Source organism: Lepus europaeus, chromosome 11 (assembly GCF_033115175.1).
Source record: "Lepus europaeus isolate LE1 chromosome 11, mLepTim1.pri, whole genome shotgun sequence".
Lineage (NCBI taxonomy): Eukaryota > Metazoa > Chordata > Mammalia > Lagomorpha > Leporidae > Lepus > Lepus europaeus.
This window is the reverse complement of record NC_084837.1, coordinates 30,501,986-30,518,956: the sequence shown is the minus strand read 5'-3', so window position 1 is coordinate 30,518,956 and position 16,971 is coordinate 30,501,986.

Here is a 16,971-nt window from a genome sequence, read left to right as displayed (position 1 = left end):
GTTGAATGTTTGGTCTCCAAAGTCTTATATATGGTACTGAAAGGGTGAGAACTAAATTCAATTATAGTGTTTGAGGTAGGGTACTTGGGATATTATTGGGCTAGACTAGGTTGCTAGGATGGAATCCTCATAATTAAATCCCAGTGACTTTGTAAAAGATCACACAGAGATACACAGAGACATGCACTATAGTCTTCTTGCCATATGGTACTCTGTGCTGCCTCAGGACTCTGCCAGCAAAAATGACATCACCACCATTTGAAACAATGGGGACCACCAGTCTTGAATGGTGAACCTTCAGAACTGTGGGCCAAGATAAATCTCTTTCCTTTATTAAAAAATAAATAAATAAAAGGTCTAACAAAGGAAAAGGATAACACATTGACTAGCATCTTAAGCCCATCTTCACAATAAACCAGTTTATAATAGCAAAATAGCAGAATGCTCTGGGTGAGTAATGATCCATATTGAGAAGTGACAGCAAATGTTACCTATAGATTATGAATGTTTAGATTTGTGGTGCTAACTTGCTAATTTGAAGTGTTACCACTCCATTTCTATACTAGTTACCTTAATGTGTGAATCCATGACCAGAAATTAACTTTTTAAGCTGCCTTTATTTTCCAAAAAAAATCAAGTTCAATGATTAACACTTTGCCATATCCTAGATATGATCCAGCACCCACCCTGTAGCTACCTTGATGTATTTATTTCATTATAATTAATGATCAAATGTGTTAAGATCGGGTTAAAGGGGAAATAATGAAAGAAGACACTGTCATTGGTAAATGAAGATCACCTCTGTAGAAGTAGGAACACCAACTGGGTAATACTAGCAAAAAAATCCATGTTTTTTGATGGTGTTGTTCTGCCATCTAGAGGCTCAGAAACATGCCTGCAACTTGCATTTTATCAAAGTAAAAAAAAAAAAAAAAAGATGCAAGTACAATTCATATAAAACAGAAAACGTGAAATTCTACAGTGATGTTTTCAAAGAACTCCCACGTTGACAGGAAATAAAAATGTCTTGTGAATCAAACACAAAGCTAACAGTGTTTTGAAGTAAAGAATATTCATTTTTCCCAGAAATGTGAAATATGACAGTGAATTAATTAGCTATATTACTTGCAGCAGCTCAAAGATTAATATGTAAATGGCAAAAAAGAAAGAAATTGGAGGTGGGGATAATAAAATGTAAAGTTTTCTGGGAAGGCAAGAGCCACTAATGAATTGAGGACCATAGATGAACTAGAATTTTTAGAGGCAATGAAATTTATTAGGTTTCAAAACCTAGTGGTTTGGCCGGCGCCGTGGCTTAACAGGCTAATCCTCCACCTTGTGGCGCCGGCACACCGGGTTCTAGTCCCGGTTGGGGCGCCGGATTCTATCCTGGTTGCCCCTCTTCCAGGCCAGCTCTCTGCTATGGCCCAGGAAGGCAGTGGAGGATGGCCCAAGTGCTTGGGCCCTGCACCCGCATGGGAGACCAGGAGAAGCACCTGGCTCCTGGCTTCAGATCAGCGAGATGCACCAGCCGCAGCGGCCATTGGAGGGTGAACCAATGGCAAAAAGGAAGACCTTTCTGTCTCTCTCTCTCAAAACTTAGTGGTTAGATTGGTCAAACTGTAAATCATTTGCATTTTAATACACTATTCATAAAAGTTATCTTTAATAGCATGTATTTTAACATGAAACCATGCTATGAACAATGACCAGGCCTCAGTTCAGCCTGGTATCAGATACAAAGGACCTCAGAGTTAATAAACTAACATTGACTATAGACACATTTTTTAGGAGTCTAATATGGAAGAAAGTTATACCATTATCTTGAGGCAGATGCAGGTGTAATCAGCCAGTCATAAAATTGTAGTTTTAAATAATTTTTCTTCTAAGAATCACTTAACTAAACTTCCTTCTTGTCCCTAGAGCATATCAGCAACTACCTACTCCCATGACTTCTAATTCTTTCATATAGTACATTAGATAGTTACCATCTTACACTCTGTACAGTGCCATAGATTTTTTTCCAAGTGCTATTGTAACCCAGTGGAATCACCAAAAACAAATAAAAATTTAATCAGAAACCCCCAACTGTTTGGGGCAAAGGAGGGCTTGTTGGCCATGCAACATTAAACACACCAGAGTCAGTTTCTTCTGGGCATTTCTCATCCTCCTCAATTTTGACATTTCTGTCTTTCTCATGTAACTTATGTAACCATCCAGCCACCACCACACTGCAGAGCAGGGAACACAAGGAAAGTGGGAAAAGTTTCCATAGTAACACGCTCTGGTATTTGTGAATTAGTTATTCTAAGATTGAGAAAGTTAGTTTTTAAAAAAAGTTATTTTTAATTTAACAGACAAAGAGCTAATCAAAAATTTCCATAGGCTCCTTCAGATATTACACCTATGCTCATATTTCCAATTCAGGAGCTGTGTACCTATGACAAATCTCAAGCATGAGTCTTTTTAAAAGGGAAGTGGCAAGGATTCTGAGGTTTCCTGTAGCATCAGCTTCAAATTGAATCATTCTATTCTTTGTACTTCCTCTTCCCTCCTTTTTTTTTCCTAAAGAACAACTTATCTGGCATTTACATTACTTAGTTTTAGTTTAAGGTTTTATCTCATAATGTCTATTCTTATCAAAAACAACCTTTAGCCGGCGCCGTGGCTCAACAGGCTAATCCTCTGCCTAGCGGCGCCGGCACACCAGGTTCTAGTCCCAGTCGGGGCGCCGGATTCTGTCCGGGTTGCCCCTCTTCCAGGCCAGCTCTCTGCTATGGCCCGGGAAGGCAGTGGAGGATGGCCCAAGTGCTTGGGCCCTGCACCCCATAGGAGACCAGGAGAAGCACCTGGATCCTGCCTTCGGATCAGCGCGGTGCACCAGCCGCCGTGCGCCGGCCGCGGTGGCCATTGGAGGGTGAACCAGTGGCAAAAGGAAGACCTTTCTCTCTGTCTCTCTCTCTCACTGTCCACTCTGCCTGTCAAAAACTAAAAAAAGACAAAAAACAAAACAAAAAAAACCTTTAAATGGGAACAGGCCATGGCATCTCAGATTACAAGAAATTTCACACCTGGATTTGTCTTCACAGAACCCAAACAGGGGTCCACATGGGTCTAATTAGCATCTCCCTCTAAGTCATTTTCTCTTTGATCAAGCAAACTGGCATTCACTTACAGACAAGGAATGATTAGATGATGAATGATTTCCAAGAGAGTCTAGCTTTACTGATTTTTATGTTGTAGCCAACATTACTTTTGTTTGTCTTAGGCCATCTCCTACATCTCAGATTCTCACAACTTATGTTGACCTTGGGACAAACATTTTGAAGTGTTCATTGTAAAAAATGGCTTTAACACTGACAGGAAGGACCTTTGGAGAATGTTATGACTTGTACTCTCCCAAAACTCACTTATGTTGAAATTTAATCCCCACAGTGAGGCATTAAGAGGGGGCTAGCATTGTGGAACAGCAGGTTAAGCCATGGCCTGAAATACCAGCTTCCCATATGGCTGCCAATTCATGTCCCAGCTGTTCCACTTTCAATCCAGTTCCCTATTTTAATGGCCTGGGAAAAGCAGTGAGAGATGGCCCAAGTGCCTGGGCTGCTGCTGCCCTGCTTCCAGGGAGACCTGGAAGAAGCTCCTGGCTCCTGGTCCAGTCGTGACCATTGTTGCCATCTAGGGGTAAACCAGCTAGAGGAAGATTCTTTCTGTCTCTCCCTCTCTCTGTAACTCTTTCAAACAAATAAATAAATATTTTAAAAGAAGGAAGAGGAGGAGGAGGAGGAGGAAAAGGAGGAGACCATCTGCTTGTAGTGTTTAGGAGTAGGACCTTTGGGAGGAAACCAGGATAAGATAAGGTTCTCAGAGTAGAACTCCCATGGTAGAATACTGTTGGTTTTACAAGAGAGAGGAAGGGGCCGGTGCTGTGGCATAGTGAGTAAAGCCGCTGCCTACAGAGCCTACATCCCATATGGGCACTGGTTCAAGTCCCGGCTGCTCCACTTCCAATCCAGCTCTCTGCTATAGCCTGGGAAAGCAGTAGAAAATGGCCCAAGTGCTTGGACTCCTGCACCTGTGTGGGAGATCCAGAAGAAGCTCCTGGCTCCTAGCTTCAGATGGGCCTAGTTCCAGCCATTGCGGCCAATTGAAAGGTGAACCAACAGATGGACGATTTCTCTCTTTCTGCCTCTCCTTCTCTCTGTGTGTAATTCTGACTTTCAAATAAATAAATAAATTTTATAAAAAAAAAAAAAAAAGAGGGAGGAAGACCAGAACAAGCATACATATGTTACATATGTGCTCTCTGTGTCTTGCTTTGTGATGCCCTGTGTTACCTTAGGACTCTGCCAACAAAAAGACCATCACTATAGGTAGCTCCTCAGCCTTGGACAAGAACTGTGAACTAAAATAAAGCTCTCTTCTATATTACTTACCCAGTGTGTGGTGGTGTTGTGATTAGCAACAGAAAATGGACCAATATAGGAATGGACCAACAACTGGGGAGATTTAGTCCTTAAAATATGACCTGTGAGGCTAGAATAATTCTCTCTCCCAAGCAAAAATTAAAGCAGGAATCAACCCTTTCTTTATCCCTGTAGATAGTACCAAGAGTCCTCTTCTGTAGAAAATGTCTCTGAAGTTTGAGTCACATTCCTTCAGCCTATCCCCGATTTCAGCAGCAATTAAGGTGGACAGCTCTAGGTGAGGTTGGATCATCCAGGTTAGACTCACCCTGAAGCACCTACACTATAGAAGGATGAAACATTCTGTTACATGGTCAGATGAGGCTTCCATCTGGGGATGAGACTCCATGATGCAGTACATGCACTTCAGCCAACAGGTTAATACATAGGCAAAAAACCAAGGCATGGGTATGGTATAGGCCCCTCTCTCCATTCATTCCAAGTGACACTACCTGAAGAATCTGTGCACTCTGATAGGAGGTTGGCTCTCAAGGTCTTTCATTTCCATCATGAGGCATAGCAAGAATTACACAAAACCTGAAGCTACAGTTAGCAACCTGATTGCTTTCGGCTCCTTTTGCCAGTGGGCCAGTAGATGACAAAAAAATTACTGCAATGCAGAAACATGAAAAACTAGGATTGGTGCTACATAATGGGGCCATGGAAAGGTACATTTGTACCTGGTATATACACTTTCATTTTTTGTTTTTTTCATATCCAGTTATACTACAAATGGGCAATTGCAGCAATCATTGCCTAACAAGAACAAGACAATCAGCAGCTATGGCTTCTCAGGGATGAGGGCCTGCCTGTATCACACTGCTAGGAAAGCAAGCTACACCTTCCAAAGTGCTAACTAAGCAAAACCTAGTATGGGTGGTAGGAGGAAGAAGAAAATACATCATGAACTTGTGAACTACTGACATTTGTTCTTCTAACCCACTATAATGAGTTTTGCTTAGATATTTAGACCAGACTCTTCCTTGAAAACTCAGTGAATAAGTGGACTTAATGTGGGATACAAATGAAATGAGTCATGTGAGGGGTGGGCAATAGTAAAGCTTCAGTGTCTACATCTCAAAACCCACCTCATATTTCAGCCATAACTGTGGTGGATGGCTCCACATGAGAGACTCACCTCCTGCCCCACTGCTTGCCATTTCAAGCAAATACCATAGTTCTCCTGCTTCTAACATTCACCTCCTGCACACATACATCTGAGTTCTAGCCTCCAGCTCTATTTTCTGGGGAAAATCCTTTACTTCCTCCATCCTTGATGTCTATGCACCACCGTTACTGTTGCTGTTGCTACTGCTTTCACTTCCTCCACCTCTGATCCTGCTGTCAACAACAACCTTCATCATTTCTCCCGCTTCTTATCTCCCCTGTCCAAAAAGCCAGTCTCAGAAGACCACCTCTTCTTCCTCTCAAAGGAATGTGTTCAGGCTACCAGATCTTCACAATTAATCATTTATTTTAGGTTCTTATTTTTCTGGCCATACTGAGTGTTTAACAAAATATTGCACATATGTAAGGTGCACAACAAGATTTTTTTTTTAACTTTTATTTAGTAAATATAAATTTCCAAAGTACAGTTTATGGATTACAATGGCTTTTCCCCCCCATAATTTCCCTCCCACCCACAACCCTCCCATTTCCTGCTCCCTCTCCCATTCCATTCACATCAAGATTCATTTTCTTTTAAATTTTTATTTAATGAATATAAATTTCCAAAGTACAGCTTATGGGTTACAATGGCTTCCCCCCTCCCATAACTTCCCTCCAACCCGCAACCCTCCCCTTTCCCGATCCCTCTCCCCTTCCATTCACATCAAGATTCATTTTCAATTCTCTTTATATACAGAAGATCAGTTTAGTATATATTAAGTAAAGATTTCAACAGTTTTCCCCCACATAGCAACACAAAGTGAAAAATACTGTTGGAGTACTAGTTATAGCATTAAATCACAATGTACAGCACATTAAGGACAGAGATCTTACATGATATTTTTAAAAAATTGATTAATTTTCTATGCAATTTCCAATTTAACACCAGGTTTTTTTTTTCATTTTCAATTATCTTTATATACAGAAGATTGATTCTGTATATACTAAGTAAGGATTTCATCAGTTTGCACCCACACAGAAACACAAAGTGTAAAAATACTGTTTCAGTACTAGTTATAGCCTCACTTCACATTGGACAACACATTAAGGACAGATCCCACATGAGATGTAAGTACACAGTGACTCCTGTTGCTGACTTAACAATTTAACATTCTTGTTTATGGTGTCAGTATCTCCCTAGGCTCTAGTCATGAGTTGCCAAGGCTATGGAAGCCATTAGGGTTCGCCGACTTTGATCTTATTCCGACAGGGTCATAGTCAAAGTGGAAGTTCTCTCCTCCCTTCAGAGAAAGGTACCTCCTTCTTTGATGGCCCCGTTTCAAGATTCATTTTCAATTATCTTTATATACAGAAGATCGATTTAGTATATATTAAGTAAAGATTTCATCAGTTGAGGAGCAGCAAGATGGCGGAATAGGAAGGGAGCACATTGATAGTTCAGCAAGACACAAAGGTTAATAAAAGTGGAGATACTGCAGGGTCAAGGAAGAGTAGGGGAAGAAACAGCAGCGGAAACTCTTCCGGAACTAGTGATTCACAGTGGACCTGCGTGGAGAGCGTGGGAGCCCAGGTTCGGGACACCAGCGGCAGACTCAACGCACCAGCGCTGGAACGCGAGGTGAGCCGAACCACAATAGCCCGAGACACCAGCGGGCAAGCAGAAAGAGGAGACTAGAGGGAACGAGGCTTGAAACTCCGTGGGGAAAAGTTCACCAGGCTAACTAGAAGAGAGAGAGGAAAAAAAAAGAAAAAAAGTGACCGATACGGACACGAGTTTCTCTCCCTCCACTCACCCCTCAAAGGCGAGCAAGACAAAGAGCAGGCGCCATTTTGACATACGTCATAAGCAGGGCGACCTCAGGTCTGCACCGGCCCTGAGCCTAGCAGAAAAACCTGACTCTGGGGGGAGGGGTGAAAAAACAGGAGATTAGCATCTAACTTGGCAACCCAGTGGGAGACTGCAGGAGAATTGGAGCCCACACCGAGGGCAGCAGAGATTCCCTGTGTGGTCCTTGGGAAAGAGCTTCCAATCTCTGGCTCCTGTGGGTATATCATTTGCCTGCTAACTACCTCCAATTACGTTCAGCTGTGCGGAATTACTTCCCTTTTGAAGCAAAAAAAAAAAAAGAGAGAGATTTACACGCCTAACCTGGGAGTGTCATCTTTGACACACCCTCAACCCTGAGGAACCAAACCCAGCTCTCAGTCCACACTTATCTCAAGCCTCTAAGGCTCCACTGAAACCAGACAGTCCACTTAATATAGAGCCATAGCGTAACAAGAAAAAACACCACAGTGAAGAAACCAAATATCTCCAACATGCCATACAACAAATGCAAAAACCGAGGTAACAAGAACAAGGAAGACACTATGACACCCCCAAATGAAAAAGACACCCCAATTAAAGATTATGAAGATGATGAGATAGAAGAAATGCAAGAAGCGGATCTCAAAAAATTGATAAGAACATTAAGAAGTTCTCAAAAACAAATTCTTGACCTACAGAAATCCTTAGTGGACAAGATAGAAAATCTCTCTCGTGAAAATGAAATATTAAGGAGGAATCAAAATGAAATGAAACAACTAGTAGAACATGAAACTGTGATAGTGACAAAAAACCACAATGAAATGAAGAACTCAATAGATCAAATGACAAACACATTAGAGAGCCTTAAAAACAGAATGGGCAAAGCAGAAGAGAGAATATCAGACTTAGAAGACAGAGAACAGGAAAGGAAACAGGCAAACCAAAGAAAAGAAGAAGAAATTAGAAATCTAAAAAATATTGTCGGGAATCTACAGGATACTATTAAAAAACCTAATATTCGGGTTCTAGGAGTTCCTGAAGGCATGGAGAGAGAGAAAGGATTAGAAGGCATTTTCAGTGAGATACTAGCAGAAAATTTCCCAGGTTTGGAGAAGGACAGAGGCATCTTAGTACAGGAAGCTTATAGAACCCCTAATAAACATGACCTAAAGAGATCCTCACCACGACACATTGTAATCAAACTCACCACAGTGAAACAGAAAGAAAAGATTCTAAAATGTGCAAGAGAGAAACGTCAGATTACTCTCAGAGGATCTCCAATTAGACTCACAGCAGAATTCTCATCAGAAACCCTACAAGCTAGAAGGGAATGGCGAGACATAGCCCAGGTACTAAGAGAGAAAAACTGCCAGCCCAGAATATTATATCCTGCAAAGCTCTCATTTGTGAATGAAGGTGAAATTAAGACTTTTCATAGCAAACAGAAACTGAAAGAATTTGTTGCCACTCATCCTGCCCTGCAAAAGATGCTTAAAGATGTGTTACACACAGAAACACAGAAACATGGTCACCAATATGAAAGAAGGTAAAGGAAGGAAACCTCACAGCAAAAGATCACAGGAAGCTCAATTTCTCTTTGACATAGAATTAAACTCTGATGCTCTGTTAAAGCAATGTGTTAAAGTAATCTAAAAACAAAAAGCAATTCAAATCAATTGGCAATCTACAAAAAGAGTTAAAGATTTTAAAAGCTATTATTAAAATTGCTATATTGGTCTATTATGCTATGTTATATGTGTGTACATATTGTATGTCCACATAGGAAATTTTATTAAGAGTTTTATTTTAAATGGCTTATAGATAAGATTGTCCATAAATTTAAGCTGCTAAAATCAATCAAAGATACATTTTAATTTGTGTGACCTGAATCTGTGTATCATATGTTTTAAACTTGTTGGTAGAAACTAAAAACATTTTAGATGGTTGTGCTTAAGTTTACTGGTTAAACAAACTACACCATGTTAGATATTTAAGAGGTGTTTTCAAATACATGATTCTTAAAATTTATAGAAGGCATTGGACCTTCTGGTAAATGTTTTCTTAAGTTGTTATCTAATGGTTGAAACGGTTAGCTAAGTATTCATGTAATATTGCTATTGTCAGCAAGCGATCTAGGACTTGCTCCCTCATTTCTCTATTCTAAGCCCAACTTATTCTTTCATTTCTCTATTCTCTTCAAGGTAGGAAACTAATTCTATTATGAAGGAATCTGTAGGATGCACAATTTAATCTTTAGACCTCATAAAAGAGATGGCTAACATTTTTCTGTAATAGCATAGCCAAAATAAGAACTTAAATAATAATCTCATAGCTAGATTCACTTCGCCATCAGCCAAGTATACAGTAAGTAGAAAAAACCTCCCTTTCAGACCAAAGGGAAAGAAAGTTTTAAAGTGAGAATATAATTTTCCTCATGGGCATTGTCTACCTTAGAAAAACTACTACAGAACATGCCTGTGACTATAGACTTGTAGTTCAGGCCACCGAAGATTAGAGATGGGATACGGGCACTCCCTTGACTTGCATCCTCTGGTCTGCTTTAACACAAACCAGGAGGAAAAGAAAGCTAGGCATCAGAAGCAATGGGTGGCAGGCCTATTAATGGCTGATCTGGATAGTGATCTGCCCTCAAGGAGACCCAACAGGCCAGTCCACTGCAGTGGCTTTCAATGTGGTAAGCCTGGGCTTCAGCAGAAGTCAGCTTGTGAAGAGCCCTGGCAGCTCTGCCAAGAGTTGGATCACTGGAAATGGACCTGCCCTGGAGTCGAAGGATGCCCAGGTCAGAGCCACAGATCTTATTGGCTCTAAGCTGAAAAGCCCTTCACTCAGCCCAACTTCCAAAGTGACCACTGCAGCTGAGGGGATGGTCAAGTAGGGTCAGCAACATTGCAGGCAGAACTGTAAATTTCTTGTTAGAGATGCCCCCTGCCTTTACCTGGCCAGCTCTCCTCCCAGGCCAGCCAAGGAATGAAAGTCAACAGAGTGCCTTCCCCTAGGAGGTTCACACCTCCCTTAGGATATACCCCATGTGAAGAGATAGATAGGTCTGGGCCTCTTAACTTACAAGGCCTAAAGCCCACCAGATTATTATCAAGCCCCTTCTATCAGGTTCTATTTGCCTCTCAATCAGAAAACTTAATTGTAGCTTAGCACCTTTCTTAGCACATCTAATAATGACTCTGTCCTTTGTTCTAGACCCTGTGTAGCACACTTGGGCCTCATTCCTTTGTAATCATAACCTCTACTCTACCACCAATGGCTCTACTCCCAACCTGTGTGTACTGATGGTCCTCTTCCCCACTTAATGCTGTATAATTGTTCAAACCTGGTAAATGCCACTCTTAGGATCATTGGTTACTATCCTCACTCTGTCTTTTATGACCTTGTCTAAATATGATCAGAGTTGGCAAACTTGGAAGGCTTCCATAGCTTTGGCAACTCATGACGACAGCCTAGGGTGGTTACTGGCGCCATAATCTAGAATGTCAATTTGTTGGGTCAACAACAAGAGCCACTGTGCACTTGCTCCTCATGTGGGATCTCTGTCCTTAATGTACTGTACATTTTGATTTAATGCTATAACTAGTACTCAAACAGTATGTTTCACTTTGTGTTTCTATGTGGGTGCAAACTGTTGAAATCTTTATACTAAATTGATTTTCTGTATATAAAGAGAATTGAAAATGAATCTTGATGTGAATGGAAGGGGAGAGGGAGCGGGAGAGGGGAGGGTTGTGGGTGGGAGGGAAGTTATGGGAGGGGGAAGCCATTGTAATCCATAAGCTGTACACTGGAAATTTATATTCATTAAATAAAAGTTACAAAAAAAAAAGATTTCATCAGTTTACACCCACACAGAACATAAAGTGTAAAATACTGTTTGAGTACTAGTTATAGCATTAATTCACACTGAACAACACATTAAGGACACAGATCCTACATAAGGAGTAAGTGCACAGTGACTCCTACAACAAGATATTTTGAAACAGAGTTTAATTATAATTTTTTGCCTTGGTAACATACAAAGCCCTCCTCATGCTTCCCAATTCTCATGAAGTCGACTTCACACAAAAATATGTGTGAGAGTGAGTAGCTGAGTCTTCCGTCTGGGTCACTAGCATAAAGCAAAGAACGTCCACATGAAATCCCAAGAGAATCCATAGATTGAACTATATCAGCAAGAAGCTTAGAAGAATATTAAGAACCACAAGAATCTATACAATTATAGGAAGAGCCTTGGACTCCTGTAGGATGTGAAGTAGACAGATAATATCATATAGATACCCAAGAATCAAGGCCATCTTCAACCAGGTTGGCATTTAGATCATGTTAGAAGGTCTCAGTGCAGTGTGGTATTTGATAAATGTTAACTATTAACATCTATTAACACTGGAGCACCAGTAGGAAGATATATTTATGGCACTACATAAAGGAGAAAGAACCAAGACTTGGCAAATGACCTCCCTGGCAACTTCTGTGGGAACTGACCAGACTAAAAGAAGAAATTCTGCCAAAATAAGGAGATTTTCCAAGATACACAGCAGCCTGAAGCATAATTCCACACTCAGTTGTTACCAAGATGAACCAACGGTAATACAGTAGTATCTCAAATATAGGTAAAATTCAGCAACTCAAAATCCATGCTTGAGGGGTGAGCTAGTAGTTTAGATGTCACTTGGGAAAACTGCATTGCATATTAGTGTGGTTTTAAGTTCCAGCTCCTTTCCAATTCCAGCATCCTGCTAACGCAGACCCTGAGAGGCAGCAGGTGATGGCTCAAATACTTGTTTCCCTGCCACCCTTGAGGAAGACCTGAATTGAGTTCCCAGCTCCCAGCCTCTCAAATAAATAAAACAAAAATTTAAATGTTTTAAAAATAGCAAAATAAAATCTATGCTTGAAAAGTCAGATAGTCAGGAAAGCAAGTGGTTTTCCCCGCAGGATATTTCCCCTAGATTTTTCCAAGCTATGAATGAGGATTCAGTAATGCCTGAATCCTGCCACTCACCTCTCTGTCATGTACGGTTCTTAATTGAGGGACCAATACACATAGGCTCCAAATATAGACAAAAAATAAGGTATCAAATTATTAGTGGCTGGGCAAATAAATAATATTTCCTTGTGCTAAACTTTTCAGTTAAACTGAAAGAATATTCTCTTCAACAAATGGTGTTAGAACAAATGGATACCCACATAAAAAATAATTAAGTTGTAACCCTACCTCTCACTTTAAAGAATCAAAGACATAAATACAAGAGCTAAATGTAATAAAGGGTCCAACTCCATGTTTTGATGTTTGGGTGCTAAAAACTTATAATACACATCCCTTGTGCCCCACCCCCAGCCCTACATCTAGGCAAACTGCTAAGAAAGCCCAGGTGCTTCTTGTGTATAAGACCCTTACCCCAGGACCGGTGCTGTGGCTCACTTGGTTAATCCTCTGCCTGCGGCACTGGCATCCCATATGGGCGCCAGATTCTGTCCCGGTTGCTCCTCTTCCAGTCCAGCTCTCTGCTGTGGCCCAGGAGGGCAGTGGAGGATGGCCCAAGTACTTGGGCTCCTGCACCCGCATGGGAGACCAGGAGGAAGCACCTGGCTCCTGGCTTCAGATTGGCACAGCTCCTACTGTGGAGACCATTAAGGGAGTGAACCAATGGAAGGAAGACCTTTCTCTCTGTCTCTCACTGTCTACAACTCTGTCAAATTAAAAAAAAAAAAAAAGAACCCTCACCCCAATTCTACTCCCTGAATACAGCAGACATCCCTTGCCAGCTTCGTTTCCTTGTTTTCTCAAGCCATTTTCAGACAGCCTTGAGCTTACCCTGCTTTTATGAAAATGTCTCATTATACAAGTAATAAAACTTTCCCTTCTCTGTTGGTGTGGCATTATCAGTCTCAACATCCAATTCAAATTCTGTGTGAACATCTAGCAATTATCTGTGGAATGGTCATAAAAAATGGTGCTATGCACTCTAGCCTCAGAATCAGCCCTTAAGGCATTCGGATCTGGCTGAAGAGCCCATGAGAGTATTGTAGGCATGGAAAGCCAAGACACCATGGAAAAGAAAAAAAAGAAGACCTAAATGAAAGATCTCTGCGAGTGAGATCCCAGTGGAAAAAAGGGGGCCATCAAAGATGGAGGTACCTTTCTCCGAAGGGAGGAGAGAACTTCCACTTTGACTATGACCCTATCGGAATAAGATCAAAGTCGGCGAACCCTAATGGCTTCCATAGCCTTGGCAACTCATGACTAGAGCCTAGGGAGATTACTGACGCCATAAACAAGAGTGTCAAATTGTTAAGTCAGCAACAGGAGTCACTGTGTACTTACATCTCATGTGGGATCTGTCCTTAATGTGTTGTCTAATGTGAAGTGAGGCTATCACTAGTACTGAAACAGTATTTTTACCCCTTGTGTTTCTGTGTGGGTGCAAACTGATGAAATCTTTATTTAGTATATACAGAATCGATCTTCTGTATATAAAGATAATTGGAAATGAAAAAAAAAAACCTGGTGTTAAATTGGAAATTGCATAGAAAATTAATCAATTTTTTTAAAATATCATGTAAGATCTCCATCTTTAATGTGCTGTACATTGTGATTTAATGCTATAACTAGTACTCCAACAGTATTTTTCACTTTGTGTTGCTATGTGGGGGAAAACTGTTGAAATCTTTACTTAATATATACTAAACTGATCTTCTGTATATAAAGAGAATTGAAAATGAATCTTGATGTGAATGGAAGGGGAGAGGGAGCGGGAAAGGGGAGGGTTGCGGGTTGGAGGGAAGTTATGGGATGGGGGAAGCCATTGTAATCCATAAGCTGTACTTTGGAAATTTATATTCATTAAATAAAAAGTTTTAAAAAAAAATGGTGCTGTGAACAGTATTGTGTGGAAGCAGATTGCCACCAGTAGGGGTCCTTCTTCTAATATTCTTGGCCTACTAACTGGGTATAAATCACTGTACATACTGTAGGTTCTGTTGCCTGCCAGCAAGCTTGCATTCTGAGTAGCACAGCACTGTCCATAATGTGTCAAATACCTTCAAGCTTCAATTATAAATTTAGATAACTGAGGTCAGAAGATATTTGACATTAAGGGAAGGAGTAAAATATGTTGGACCCTTCATAAATTAGAACTGCTCCATGTCTGAACCTAGAACGGTGTATCTTAGAACAGCCATGTTATGTTCAGTGCCCCCTGAGGGTAACTACAGTGGTCTCACGGAATCTGTTTGCCTTCTTCTTCTAAAAGTATGCTGTTCCTTCAGCACCACCAAAGTTAAATTAATCCTACCCCTACCCCTGAGGTGTTTTGTTGCTCAACTCAAAAATGGCACTAAGAAAAATAAATATCACTGCCACTCCCACATTTTCAAAATATAGAACCAAATGTGACAGCTACCCCAATGGCATTTACAAGACAAGCAAAGATCTACATTGCTGCTGCCAACCCTGGACTGTAGTAGATTTGGTGTTATCTGAGAGAAGGAGGATAGAAGGAAAAAGCAAATTCTGCATGCTAAAAATTTTCCATGCTAAACATTTAGACTACAGGCTATGAAGTTAAGTGCAACTGAATTCAATTAAACCTGAGGCTTATGGATACTGAAGGTATAAGTAACCTGAGAGGCTGCTATTGTATTCTCTTATCCTCAGGAGTAGTCCAAAGAGAAGCAACAAACTGACAATTGCTCCTTACCAACACCTTGTTTTCCTCCAATTTTTTAATTCCCGTGGCCTTGGTTAATCTTCACTACTCTAAGGACAGCATCAAAAACATAAAAATACCGTGTCACTGGTTTCCTTCTGCTAGAGGATCTATTCTTCCCTGGAGAATAAAACAATCTGTCAATGCTACTGACAGACCAAAAACACAAAGTAGGGATTAGAGGGAGCAAGCGCTCCCTAATAGAAAAATGCATCCCTAAAAAGCCTACCATTCTGGGGTTAGTTTTCTCTGACTCCAGTAAGTGTTTGCCCTTTCCTTGTGGTTTCTGTGCACAACATTTGAAGCTGCCTCTGCAAGTTTACAACCACCAAAGAAGTTCTCCTTTCCTCAAAAACAAACCGAATAAACAAAGAAACAAACAAACAAACAAACAAAAAAACACTTCTCTCCCCTGTCAAGACCAAATCCCTGCCTGCCTGCTCAGGCTTCAGTCCCAGTCAAGCCTCCCCTGACCCTAAAATGAACCTTTTTTTCTTGCCAAACCCAGCTTCGGCCCCATTCCAGCAATACCATCTGCTGCAGCTGGGCAGCCACAATTTAAGTAAACTGCTACAAACCACCCAAAAGCCAAAGTATTCCCACACAGCACTTTTGACTACAAATCCCAATCTCCCTGCTTACACAAGGCCAAGCTCACAGTGAACAATAATATTTCAGAATGGAAGGTGGTGCTTAAATGGAATCTGACTGGTATTAAGCTCAAAACCTGACCCATTGCTTGCCTCTCCTGCCTATACATTTTCCAACTAGGAGGGCTATAGATAAGGCATACTAACAAGTTGAAAAATTACCACTTTATTAACAACTAAACAAGCATCCAATAACTCCCAATGCTGAAGGCTGATAGACCCCAAATTGAAGAACCTGGCTCAACTCTGGAAGCCCAGATGAGGTTTCCCATCTCCTTCTCTTAAATCAAAAATGGTTGTCTATAGAGAAAACAGACTCTGGTATTATGTAACACCCAGTTGCAGATTTGGAGTGGGAAAAAGAGAAAAATACAGCTCTTGTCTAAACAGCTCAACACAATTCAAGATAAAAACAGAGAGATGCCTAGTCTACTCAAAAAAGCCAAGATCTGCTTTTTTGTGATTTATCATGCGAAATTAGGAAGAAGAAAATGGGAAACCACTCATAGTGCTGGTATTTAAATCATAGCACCCTGATGTCTCAGTTTGGGCTACTATAACATAGTACAAATAAAAAACAAAAATTTATTTCTTACAGTTCTGAAATTTATAAACTAATCTTATGCCTAACATTTCAATAAGAGCAAAGTGTCTTTTACAAACAATGACATCGGGGCTGGGGCTGTGATTGTAGTAGGTTAAGCATCTGCTTGTGGCTCCATTATCCCATATGGGCAGTTCGAGTCCTGGCTGCTCCTCTTCTGATCTAGCTCCCTGTTGGTGGCCTAGGAAAGCAGTGGAAGATGGTCCAAGTGCTTGGGCCACTGCACCCATGTGGAAGAACCAGAAGTACTGGTTCCTGGCTTCGGATCAGCTCAGCTCAAGCTGTTGCGGCCATTTGGGCAGTGAACCAGCAGATGGAAGACCTCTCCCTCTCTCTCTCCCTCTCCCTCCCTCTAACTCTGGTAAGAAATGAAGGAAGGAAGGAAGGAAGGAAGGAAGGAAGGGAGGGAGGGAGGGAGGGAGGGAGGGGAGGGAGGGAGGGAGGGAGGAAGGAAGGAAGGAAGGAAGGAAGGAAGGAAGGAAGGAAGGAAGGAAGGAAGGAAGGAAGGAAACAATGACATCAAGACTGGGTTTCAAATTGGTGATGCAGGAAAATTCTAGCTGCGAGATCCCTGGACAAT